The sequence below is a fragment of the Haemaphysalis longicornis genome, unplaced genomic scaffold (genome assembly GCF_048455015.1).
Source record: "Haemaphysalis longicornis isolate Haplotype H1 unplaced genomic scaffold, Haemaphysalis longicornis Haplotype H1 scaffold_2, whole genome shotgun sequence".
Classification (NCBI taxonomy): domain Eukaryota; kingdom Metazoa; phylum Arthropoda; class Arachnida; order Ixodida; family Ixodidae; genus Haemaphysalis; species Haemaphysalis longicornis.
The window spans coordinates 53,383,701-53,396,570 of record NW_027526295.1 but is presented as its reverse complement, the minus strand read 5'-3'; positions in this window follow the sequence as shown (position 1 = coordinate 53,396,570).

The window sequence follows — 12,870 nt, the reverse complement described above, 5'->3', positions numbered from 1 at the left end:
ACAACAGGTGGGATTGTACTGAGGCTTGAGGAAGGCGTCCTCAGTCCAAGATGAATTGAGCGCGGGCAGCGTCGACAGCCCTGTTAGCCAGCCGAAGCTGGTCGTCCCGGCCGGTACTCGTCAAGGTGCTCTCCCAAAGCTCGGCAGTAGAGAGTTGCAGGTTCGGGGAATTATTGGGGACTGGTCACACCCGCCGACCATACAGCGTAGCGTTCCGGGTATCCGCAAAATCGGCAAAGCGGGGAGTTCTGGCGGTTAAAAAGGTGGAGCCGAATAGGATGGGGGAATGGATTCGTCTAAAGAGCACGTAAATGACGTTGGTGCTCTGGCATTGACCAGGTTACCAACTAGGCACTCATCAACCTCGATGACGATTCCGTAATTGAACTTATGGCATAACTCAACAACGTGTGGCCGGGTGGTATACAACCAGAGGAATGGAAAAGTGCGGAGGTTCGCTTTATGCCAAAACCGGGAGAACAACTATCTACTGAGAATTTAAGGCCAACATCCCTCACGTCGTGCGTCAGCAAGTTACTCGAGCATGTAATTCTTAACCGCTTGCAACCCTATCTTGAAGACTCGGGCCTAGTCCCAACAACGATGGTGGTGTTCCGTCCTCCCCTCTCAACCCAAGATATCCTCCTCCAGGTTAAGGAAGAAGTCATAATACCAGCTACCCGCAATGCCCCAAAGGCCATCCTGGGACTTTACCTCACGGGTGCTTTTGACAACGTGCGGCACACAAAGAGCCTGCAGAACCTCCGCGCACATGGCTGCGGCGGGCGCGCATTCAGATACGGTAGAGACGTCCTTTCCAGCACGAAAGCTACCATCAAATGGGTCATACGTCTTCAAAACCGTTCCTCGTGGAAGGTCGCGGTACCCTTCAGTGAGCAGTGCTCTCTCCCCTGCTCATTAACATTTCCCTCATTGGGCTGCCGCCTTTAAGGACCCTTAGCCGCCTCTCCTCAACAACATCCCGGGGATCAGGCATGGCCTATTCGAGGATGACATAACCATCTGGACATCCACGGGGTAAATTGGAGCAATGCAGGATCGCTTGCCACAAGCAGCGGATGTGGTAAGCGAGTATGCCAAGTCGGGCGCCGTTTCTCAAGTTCGTTTCCGGCAATCCTGTATAATTACTCTCCTCCTGCGTTAAAACCACGCAGTACCGATATGTCACGCTTTGCTGCGCCTTAAAGGGACACTGAAGTGGTATGTAAACATTGCGGGATTACTTGCGCAAATTGTAGTCCGGAGTCCCTAGGCCATGTTTCGACCACTCTGGGCGCGTTTACACGATTTTATTTAGCAGAAAAATTATTCGAAAATGCTGTCCTCCTCTCTTTACGCTCGCCCATTTTCTGCGGCGTTTTCGTGTGACGTCGCGAGGAGCCGAGCTCGCAGTTGGCTGCGCTACTGCACGGCTCCCCTGCCTCGAGACAGAGTCAGTAGGCCCAGCGTTTCGTCCGCCGGCCGCCGACGGGTCATCGCAATTCGTTCGCTCAGTTGAAACAAAGCCAGGACACGTTTGTGAATGGAAGAATCTGCCATTCTATACTTGGTTAGTTCGTACACTGTATCTAGCTCCAAGTCAAGGTCGCTTCACACAAGCGCTGCACAAGCGCACATGCGACGCTTCGCTGACTGGTACGCCCCTCTTGAAGGAGGGAGAAGAGTCAGCGAAGTCAATATAGGTACTAAGGAAATAAAATCAACTGATTTTTTTTACCGTACAGCGTAAGACTATGGTGCGGGAAGCACTTTTTTGCGCTGGGCGAACAAGCACAGCGGTCAGCAGCACGACTACGCATCTGCGAACGCTTTTCCGTCTAAAAAATGCAATTGCTAGACGTGAAATATTGTGGAAACTTGGGGGATGCTTACTGCACGAGCACAAAACAACAAATAGTCACCTAAGCTGCTTGAAATGCCAAAACTAAATGAAAGTGTAAATTGGTTATACCATATATAGCTTATATTTCCAAGGTCAGCGGAGCTCACCCCGTGGCCTAGTGGTATCGAGCGCTAGGTATGTCACCGCAAGTGTTTTGCAAGTCGCGAGTTCGAATCCCCCGCGGGTACATTCTATTTTTTTATAAGTCAACTTTTTCGTTTTCCGCCGATGTTTTCTATACAGAGTGCACCTTTTTTGGGGCCGCAACGTTCATGGCTCAACGAACTGGTTCACAAAACGCGCGCAGTCTGGCACTGGCGCGCTAGCGAGTCCTCGTTGGCGTGCGGTTGCCATAAGCACCGACTGCTTGAGGGCAGTGGGCACAGGCCAGAATGAACAGACCCTTGGCCTGGTGCGAACACGCTTTTTACGATACAGGCATGAGTGAGGCAAGCTCCAAATATGGGGGGAAAGCGCATGGCATTTGGGCGTCTGCGGGTACGCGGATGGCGTTCATGCACTGCGTAGGCCTCGGCTAGTGAATGCTACGATTCCAAGCCGTCCTGGGAGGCTTATCTTATGAATTTTACGGCTGACAACATGGCAGGAGCGCGGTACAATGATTACTGAGTTATTGAGAATGCCCATCCAACAACGCCACCGGTTGTGTTTTACAGAACCGAAACCGAAACCGAAACTTGTTTGCTTGCTCACCTTGGGCATCGTCCAATCACGGTGCTCCCTCCTCCCACCGTCACAGCTTTAGTTGGTGCGGCCGCCGCTAACCACGCATGTTAGTTTTTCTTCTTTCGCGCTTTGTAAAATAATTACCGATTTGTCAACCGGATAAACGATGAAAAGTGTGCTAATTTGAGCCAGTCTACGCAGTGCAAGGAAAAACGGGAGCTTGACAAATTCACTTCAGTGTCCCTTTAAACTTATTTATTTCAAAATGTGGCCGTCCCCCGTGTTAGCCGCCAGTGACCATGACGGGCTTCCCTCCAAAACCTGCCCGCACACGAATCCTATCGGCTCACTGCCTCTTTTTAATCACGTAGCGTTTTTCAACAGAGCGCACGCAAGGTGCGGCCTGCCGCGTCGCCCGGATTTCAACTGGCGAGGGCGTGAGTGTCGGTGTTTACGTTTGCCGCCGCTTGACTCCCTCGTGGCGCTAGCGTTCGGGGACTGGTTCGGGACGCAGCGGGGCAGTCCCCGTAGGCGAGCGCTTGCGCCGGCTGAGAGACAGCCAGCTCACGGGTTTTAGAGATGTTGTTGTCATTCCTGGGCTACTCAACCGCAAAAACTGTCTGTCCGTATGTATGTATGTATGTATGTATGTATGTATGTATGTATGTATGTATGTATGTATGTATGTATGTATGTCTGCCAGTCTGTCGCTCGATCCAACCACCCGGCCGTGACTGAAGCAGCGAGCAGATAAAATAATTCTTCAATGAGATATAGGCAATACATTTTCAATCTAACCAATCTAAAAAGATGCCCCATATCCAACAACCTTGTTAAAAAAGATAATATTCAACAAAAAGATGATAACCACCGGTTAGCTTTGTCTGATAAAGTCTCACACACAGCGCGTAAACCACGTTGCACAGTTTAAAGCCGCAAGTCGATTAGTTACAGTTCAAGCGGCAGGTATTTGGTGGGACTTTATTCGTCCAAAATTTCAAAAATGTCACCTCTTCTCGGGAAACGCGGTGTCGACACACGGGAGAGCGATGAATATTTGCCGGCGACGGATTGAAGCTTGCCTTAAAGACACTTCTTTGCAGAAACATGTTGGCCGGGCGGAAACGAGGACACGCGATAGGATGGTTGAAAAAGGATTTGAAAAGAATAGACATTTTGCTATGCGTGTCTTTTGATACACTTATACTGCCTCGATCATGTCCTGCCGCACATAGAGATATGGGTTGTTTCATTTTCGCAGGCATGACAATGCCTTTAAACTCGCTACTGAAAACTTGATTACACAGGTTGTATAGAAAGAAAAATAAATGCACCGTGCTGTGTTCAAGAGACAGTGCGTACGGTCCACTCTCCTAGCTGCTAAGCATTTTTCAAACTTTGCGATGAGAACTAGCGCTAGGTACATTTCCTCCGTTATTTCATCGCCGATTCAAACCCATATGCATTTATCCCTGAAGCTAACGGCCGGGCTCCTGGAGCAGCACCAGTATGTTCTCAAATTAGCGCGCTCAAAAGACGTTGCGGTAGTTTTGCTCTGTGAACATACTGCGCTTCAATTCTAATTATTTTCGTAGCGTAGGAAAATTTTCACATACGTTAGCACATCAGCTTTCTTTTTTGAGTACCCAAGCATAATCTCTACGTAATGCAAGATGTGTAATGCCTTGTATCTTCACAAAAAATGCGTAATTCCCGCAAATAGAACTATTAATAATTATGATATTCAAGATGTAGATTGTTGGTTTAAAATGGCAAAGAAAGGAAGAAAATGTGAAATGGAAAAGCGGTGTTTGAATGCTTACGCATTATTAGGCAATTTTTGAAATTTCTGTACAATTTCGCTTTTTTCTTTTGTGTCGGGGCAAAAATTTAGCTTGCCGAGCTCGCCAAATGTTTTTTTAATTTTTTGTCGACCCGGACATTCCATATGCTCTCCTTAATTTTTTTTCGAGGCTACAGGGAACAAGTAAAATATCAGTTATAAACTGGAATCGCTTTTCATTCAACTGTATATATATATATATATATATATATATATATATATATATATATATATATATATATATATATTGAAAGGGGGTTTATTGGCTGGTAGATGCAGACGGTCGCCGAGGTCCAGAACCACAGAGAGCGAGAGAGCCGACGAACGGTCACACCCAAAGCCGCGCAGACCGAGCTTCTTCTTCGTTCACACGAGCGGCTGGTTGTCTGCTAGCAACATGGCGATGTCCGGTGGCACATAGCCATTACAAGGGATTGTCCGCAGTTCCTAATTATAGCAGCCCGCGTTACCTCATTACAACTACCCCCCGGGGAATAAAGCGCCATCCTGGCGGGTCACGGGGCACACGACACTAGGGGATCATGATACGGCTTCAAACGCTGGACATGAACAGTCTCTTTCCCACGGCGACGGAGGTCTGAGGAAGGTGTCATGGGCTCTATGACGTAGTTCACCGGTGACGTCCGTTCGAGGACACGGTATTGTCCATGAAACCGAGAAAGAAGCTTGGTACACAATCCTGGTGTGGTGGAGGGAATCCACAGCCACACCAGAGATCCTGGAGAATACGTCAGGTGGGTAGCTCTGTCGTCGTGCCGAGATTTTTGATGCAACTGATCTTCAGTCGTAAAAGACCTTGCGAGCTGGCGGCATTCTTCTGCGTACTTGGCAGCTTCAGAAGCTGGGGAGCACTCGGAGCGATCCGGTCGGTAGGGGAGAACCGTATCAAGGGTACATGACGGCTCGCGACCATACAGGAGGAAAAAGGGCGAGAAACCTGTTGTGGCCTGAATGGCTATATTGTACGCATAAGTCACGTAGGGCAGCACAAGGTCCCAGTCGTCGTGATCCGCTGAGATGTACATCGACAGCATGTCGCCGAGGGTGCGGTCGAAGCGCTCAGTGAGGCCGTTTGTCTGCGGATGGTACGCTGTACTTGTTCGATGGACAACACGGCACTCAGCGAGGAGGGCACGAATGACGTCTGACAGAAACACACGTCCTCTGTCGCTGAGGAGCTCACGAGGCGCCCCATGCAGCAGAATGAAGCGCCGTATGATGAAAGAGGCTTCGTCTCGGGCTGTGGCGGCAGGCAGAGCCGCAGTTTCGGCATAGCGCGTCAGGTGATCGACGGCGACGATAACCCATCGGTTGCCGGAGACTGTGTTGGGCAAAGGTCCCTACAGGTCTATACCAACACGGTCAAATGGTTTCTCCGGGCAAGGAAGCGGCTGCAGTGGACCCACCGAGCTGGAAGGCGAAGACTTTCGACTCTGGTAGGTAGTGCATGATCTAACGTACTTGCGCACAAAGGTGTACATGCCGCGCCAGTAATAGCGGAGACGGACACGGTGGTATGTTTTTAACAAGCCAGCGTGGGCACACGTGGGTTCGGCATGAAGCGATGCGCAAATGTCGGTGCGAAGGCGCCGAGGAATTACGAGCAGCCACTTCCGCCCTTCGTTGAGGTAATTCCGCCGGTAGAGCAACCCGTCACGAAGCGTGAAATGCATAGCTTGTCTGCGCAGGGCCCGAGGCTGTTCAGTACGGGAGACGTCTGAGAGCAAGGAGATGAGCGAAGCAATCCATGGGTCCTTGCGTTGTTCAGAGGGCATGTCAGTGAAAGAGAGAGGGGACACAACAGCGTCGTCAGGCAGGATGCAGGCATTCTTTGGTGACACTGGAGAACGGGATAAGGCATCAGCGTCGGAATGTTTGCGGCCAGACCGATATATGACGCGTATGTCGTACTCTTGTAGCCGTAAAGCCCAGCGAGCTAGCCGTCCAGACGGATCTTTTAGTGTGGACAACCAGCATAGCGCATGATGGTCTGTGACAACGTCGAAAGGGCGGCCGTACAAGTAAGGTCGGAACTTATCTAGTGCCCAAACTATGGCCAAACACTCTTTTTCCGTGACGGAGTAGTTTGCCTCAGCTTTTGTAAGGGTACGGCTAGCGTAGGCGACAACGTACTCGTCAAAGCCCGATTTTCGCTGAGCAAGCACAGCCCCAAGACCAACGCCGCTGGCATCAGTATGAACCTCAGTGGGGGCGTTCGGGTCGAAATGCCCCAGGATAGGTGGCGACGTAAGAAGCTTCCGCAATGTCGCGAACGCGTTTTCACAAGCAGGGCACCACGAAGTGAGGTCTTTAGAGGTACAGGACAGAAGCTGCGTCAATGGTGCAGCGATGGTCGCAAAGTTGCGGACGAAGCGCCTAAAGTAAGAACAGAGTCCGAGGAAGCTCCTGAGGGCCTTCATAGATGTCGGCTTCGGGAACTCCGCAACTGCCTTCAGCTTAGACGTGTCGGGTAGAACTCCATCCTTCGAAACGACGTGGCCCAAAATAGTGAGCTTGCGAGCGGCGAAGCGACATTTCTTGAGGTTGAGCTGCAGCTTTGCGTCAGCAAGACAAGTTAAAACTTGTTCTAATCGGCGTAGATGTGTCTCGAAATCCGGAGAAAAAACGACGATGTCGTCAAGGTAGCACAGGCATACTTTCCATTTTAGTTTGCGCAAAATGCTGTTCATCATGCGCTCGAAAGTGGCAGGCGCATTACAAAGGCCGAACGGCATCACATTAAACTCATACAGGACGTCAGGTGAAATAAAGCCGTCTTTGCGCGATCAGCCTCGGCCATAGGTACCTGCCAGTACCCGGAGCGCAAGTCGAGCGACGAGAAATATTCGGCACCCTGCAGACAGTCGAGGGCGTCATCTATGCGCGGGAGAGGGTAGACATCCTTTCTAGTTATCTTGTTGAGGCGCCGATAGTCGACGCAAAAGCGTATCGAACCATCCTTCTTGGTCACAAGGACTACGGGAGACGCCCAGGGACTGTTGGAGGGCCTAATGACGCCTCGCTCAAGCATCTCGTCCACGTTTTCATCAATGGTACGTCGTTCTTTGTGGGAAACGCGATAAGGTCGTTGTCGTAGCGGCGGGTGCGAGCCAGTGTCAATCGTGTGTTCGACTGTTGATGTTTGACTCAGCGGAGCTTTCAAGCAGTCAAAAGACAAGCGAAACCGATGGGGAAGGGCCAGCAGTTGATCTCGTTGGGTGGGCGTGAGATCTCCATCGATAGCCTGATTGAAAACGTCGGATGGTAAAACCCCTGCTTCGGATGTAGCACTCAATTCTGCGACATGAGTGATAATGGGAGTATCGTCGGGAACATCGATGACAGCACTTGGCTCGACAGGCTCAATCCACCCGATAGTCTCGCCCTGTAGCAGCGAAATTTCATCCGAGGACCAGTTATTAACAAGCATGCGGCTCGTACCAGCATGGGTCGTTAACAGAGCGGACGGCAGCGGAAGACGTCTCCGTCGGATGAAGAGATCGGACGGCGTAAAAAGCACGGTTGTGTCAGCAGTGCACGCACAGCACAGGGTCACGGAAACCGAGCAGTGCGGCGAAATTTTTGCATCGTCGCTGACGACCAATTTAGCAGCAGTTGCCTTATTATGGGGCGGGTCGCAATCTGGTGCAAGTTCAACTTCCGCACGCGCACAATCGATGACGGCGTGGTGACGAGCGAGAAAATCCCAACCCAATATGAGGTCATGCGAACAAGTAGGAAGCACGATGAACTCTACAATGTACAAAACATCCTGGATCGTCACTCGCGCCGTGCACGCTGCAGACGCATGGACGTGCTGTGCGTTTGCAGTACGTAGCGCAAAGCCATCCAACGGCGTCGTCACTTTTCTAAGGACACGGCAAAGGTCGGCATGAATAACTGAAACGGCAGCGCCCGTGTCGACTAACGCCAATGCACGTCGATCTTCCACAATTACGTCTATAACATTTGAGGGCTAAAAATGAGGCCTTGGACAGTTCGCTGGAAACGCAGTTCTTGCCTCCTGAACTGCGTCAACTAGTTTTCCTCTTCGGTAACGGTTGGTCGGCGGCGCATGGGAGAAAGAGACCGACGACGAGAGGAGGACGAGCGACGGGTAGCGAAAGTGCGGGAGTCAGAAGGTGCAGCGTTGAAGTCGGACCTGTAGGAGACTTCGCGTGGCGATTGGCTGTTAGGGCCATAAGTAGGGGCTCCTATATCGTCGTTGGTTGGCGTCAGGCGTCGGCGGCAATATCGGGCGACATGTCCGGCATAGCTGCAATTGAAACAGATGGGACGGTTGTCCCACGTTCGCCAGGCACTGCTGGATTGCGGCGGAGGCCGAGACAAGGGCGGTGGCCTCATCGGTACAGGGTGTTGGTAAGACATTGGGACCCGCTGGGGGGGGGACACCCACGGCGTCAGCGGACGTGACGATCGGTACCGGAGTCCTTGCGACGCTTTCGGCATACAGCAGCGGGGTGGTAAGGCCCAAGTTATGACGAGGAGGCGCAGTGGGAGTCGGCGAAATGGCGTCAGCAACTTGCTCTTGAATTACACTGCGGAGTGTTGGCGCCAAAGTAGACGAAGGCTCCGGGGTGTATGCCAGCAGGGAGAGCTGACGGGCGACTTCTTCCCGAACTATCTCCTTGATCTGCAACAGCAGAGAAGAGTTGTCGGGGTCACGGACCAAGCTCGCTATGGCGTCGTCTTGGACAGAGGTGCGTCGTATGCTCACTCGCTGTCCACGAAGCTCGTCGTAACTCTGGCAAAGGTTCACCAGTTCAGCAATGGAGCCCGGGCCTCTCGCCAAGAGCATCTGGAAGGCACCATCGTCGATGCCTTTCATGACGTGCTTGATTTTCTTAGGGTCTGTCATAGATGGATTCAGACGCTTGCAGAGGTCCAAAACATCCTCGATGTAGCTCGTGAACGTCTCGCCGGTCTTCTGGACGCGGCCGTGCAAGCTTTGTTCGGCGAGCAGTTTCCGCACAGCGGGACGGCCAAAAGCAGCAATTAATTCCGTCTTGAAGGCCGGCCACGCGGTTATGCCGGATCCGTGGTTGTTGAACCACACTTCGGCGAGACCGGTGAAAGAAAAGCTGACGTTATTGAGTTTCATGGCGTCATCCCATCGGTTATGCGTACTCACACGTTCAAAGGACGCCAACCAGTCCTCAACGTCTCGCTCCTCATTGCCGTTGAACTTGGTCGGTTCACGTTCACGGAGAGCGCCAGCGCAGATGATAGCTGGGCTCGGAGGCACATGGGGCGTGTCGTTACCGCCAGGCATGCCCGTTGGTATGGTGCGGCTGCGTAGTTCCAGGGCTTGGTCAGGGACGCCGACCGACGCGGACCGACGCGATCCTTGAGCTTTAAGGGGATTACTTCAGGAACCCAGCCGGGCGTAGCTGAAGAACCGCAACCTCCACCAAAATGAAAGGGGGTTTATTGGCTGGTAGATGCAGACGGTCGCCGAGGTCCAGAACCACAGAGAGCGAGAGAGCCGACGAACGGTCACACCCAAAGCCGCGCAGACCGAGCTTCTTCTTCGTTCACACGAGCGGCTGGTTGTCTGCTAGCAACATGGCGATGTCCGGAGGCACATAGCCATTACAAGAAATTGTCCGCAGTTCCTAATTATTGCAGCCCGCGTTACCTCATTACATATATATATATATATATATATATATATATATATATATATATATATATATATATATATATATATACACATATTGTAAGGCCCGTGAGCAACGGGTGAACAGGGACGTTTATTCGGCGATCCAGTGGGTTCCGAACACCGTACCGAGAGCGATGATGATGATGCACGAGGGAAGAGGATTGGGTAATGTTAATGAGAATGATACTGTCACGGCGAGGAGGGAATGCGCGAGATTGCCCAGATTGTATAAACAGTCCCTAAGAGTGTCCAGGCCGTGGTGACACGACATACGCGCTCACAATAATTTCCCCTCCGAGTGAAGGCGGGCGCCTGACCGCCAACGTTCATGAAGTACGGCGCACAAAAGGTTTCAGCCGTGACACGTGCATGATTGCTGTGCCACGGTATCGACGGTCCAAGGGAGCTTGACTAGGCGTGACACGATAGTTGACAGGGGATGTTTCTTCAAGAACCGTGTACGGGCCTGTGAAACGGTGAAGAAATTTTTCACATAGCCCTGGTCTTCGACTGGGCGTCCAAAGTAAGACCTCGTCACCAGGGCAGAACCGAACAGTACGGTGGCTGGCGTCGTAGCGGTCCTTGCGGTCGTGCTGGCTGGCTTCAGTCTGCAGACGCGCCACTCGACGGCAATAGTTTACACGGGAGAGGAACTGCTCTGAGGAGGAGCTTGAGGTCGACACGGGAGCCGATAAAAATGTGGTGTCCGGAATGAACGATGGGTCGCGGCCGAATACAAGGAAATATGGAGAGTAGCCGGTGGTCCGTTGAACTGCAGTATTATAAGCAAACGTAACAAATGGAAGAATTGTGTCCCAGTTGGTGTGATCAGGTCGAATGTACATAGAAAGCATATCCGAGAGTGTCCGGTGAAATCTTTCAGTGAGGCCGTTCGTTTGCGGGTGGTAGGAGGAAGTGGTTCTGTGGACTGTGTTCGAAGCACGAAGTACATCTTCAACAACACTGGGCCGAAAAACCCTGCCGCGATCACTCAAAAGAACACGAGGGGCCCCATGGCGCAAGAGTATTGCGCGCAGGAAGAAGTCTGCGACCTCTGCTGCGCAGCCAGAGCGAATTGGCGCGATTTCTGCATAACGTGTTAGGTGATCAACTGCTGTCACAATCCACCGATATCCTGCAGCCGTACAAGGAAGAGGCCCGTAGAGATCTATACCAACCGTTTGGAAAGGCATAAACGGACACGGAAGCGGCTGCAACAGTCCGGCGGGCGGGGATGTGGATCTCTTGCGTTGCTGACAAGATGGGCACGAGGCGATGTAACGGGCAACGCAGGTGGACAGGACGGGCCAAAAGAAACGACTGCGGACTCACTCGTAGGTTTTGCTGAAGCCTAGGTGGCCGGCTGTGGCATCGTCGTGCAGCGCTTCCAGTATCTGCGCGCGGATGGAGCGTGGCGCAACGGGAACCCATCGGTGGCCAGAAGAGAGATGAGTGGAACGGCACAAGATGCCGTCCAAAAAATTCCCCCGCATTTCCCCGAGGGGGAGAATGTGAAAGTGCGAATGCACGGTTGTCGGCCCGCTTGCGGCGCTTGCGCTCGGCCCCCGCAGCCCACCGCCTCGCCGCCTTCTCTTCCATCTCTTCCATCGGGTTTGTAGTATCACGTGTACACCACGCAGTTATCAAGCCGCTATAACGCCGCTGAGTCGCCAACGCACGCCGCTGACGACGTAGTTTGAATGTGTTAAAGATATAAGGCGCGTCACTAACGCTGATATCACGTCGCGTCCGTGGCTTGGTCGGTAGAGCGTCGCGCTGCGGCCGCAAAGTCCGCGGATCGAAACCTGGCGCCGGATGCTGTTTCTTTATAGAGGAGCACTGCGGACGCCGACGCCGCCGCCGCCGCCGCCGACGCCGGCGGTGGATGGTTTGGGGTCGCTTATAAAGTGCATTCGCACTTAAAACTTGAATTGTTGAAGCTGTCGACGGGACCTACTGTTTGGAGGAGGTGATGATCCGGTAAGCTGGTCGATCATTCTACGGCAGTATGTGTCGGCCCTTTGAAGAGAAGGCAGGCCCGAGAGGTCCTCAACTGCTACACGATTGACAGGTGCGATAGGAAGGACCGTGTTGAGGGGTAATGACCCGGAAGTCTTGTTCGACCCCAGAGGGTAACGAGAAAGTGCATCCGCATCCTGGTGCTTTTTCCCGGACCTGTACGTGACAGTAAAGTCATATTCTTGGAGTCGAATAACCCATCCTCCGAGCCGTCCCGATAAATTTTTCAGCGTCTGCAACCAGCACAGAGCGTGGTGGTCGGTCACTACTGTGAAGTGGCGGCCGTAGAGGTAAGGTCGAAATGTTTGAATGGCCCAAACCACAGCGAGACATTCTTGCTCGGTGATTGTGTAGTTTTTCTCGACGGTGCTTAGGGTACGACTGGCGTAAGAAACAACCCTTTCTCGGCGTTGACCATCAGACTGCAGTAGCACAGCACCGATTCCGTGGCCACTGGCATCCGTGTGCAGAATAACAGGGCGAGACTCATCAAAATGGCATAGTACCGGCCTTGAGGTGAGCGCGTGCTTGAGTTGTCGGAAAGCTTCCTCACAGTCGTCTGACCATACAAAGGGTGTTCCGGAGTGAAGCAGCTTGTTGAGAGGCGAAGCAACTGCAGCAAAGTTGCGGACGAAACGGTGGAAGTAAGACGATAGGCCAAGAAAGCTGCGTAGGGCTTTTTGCTGTTGTGGCCGTGGGAAATCGATGACAGCA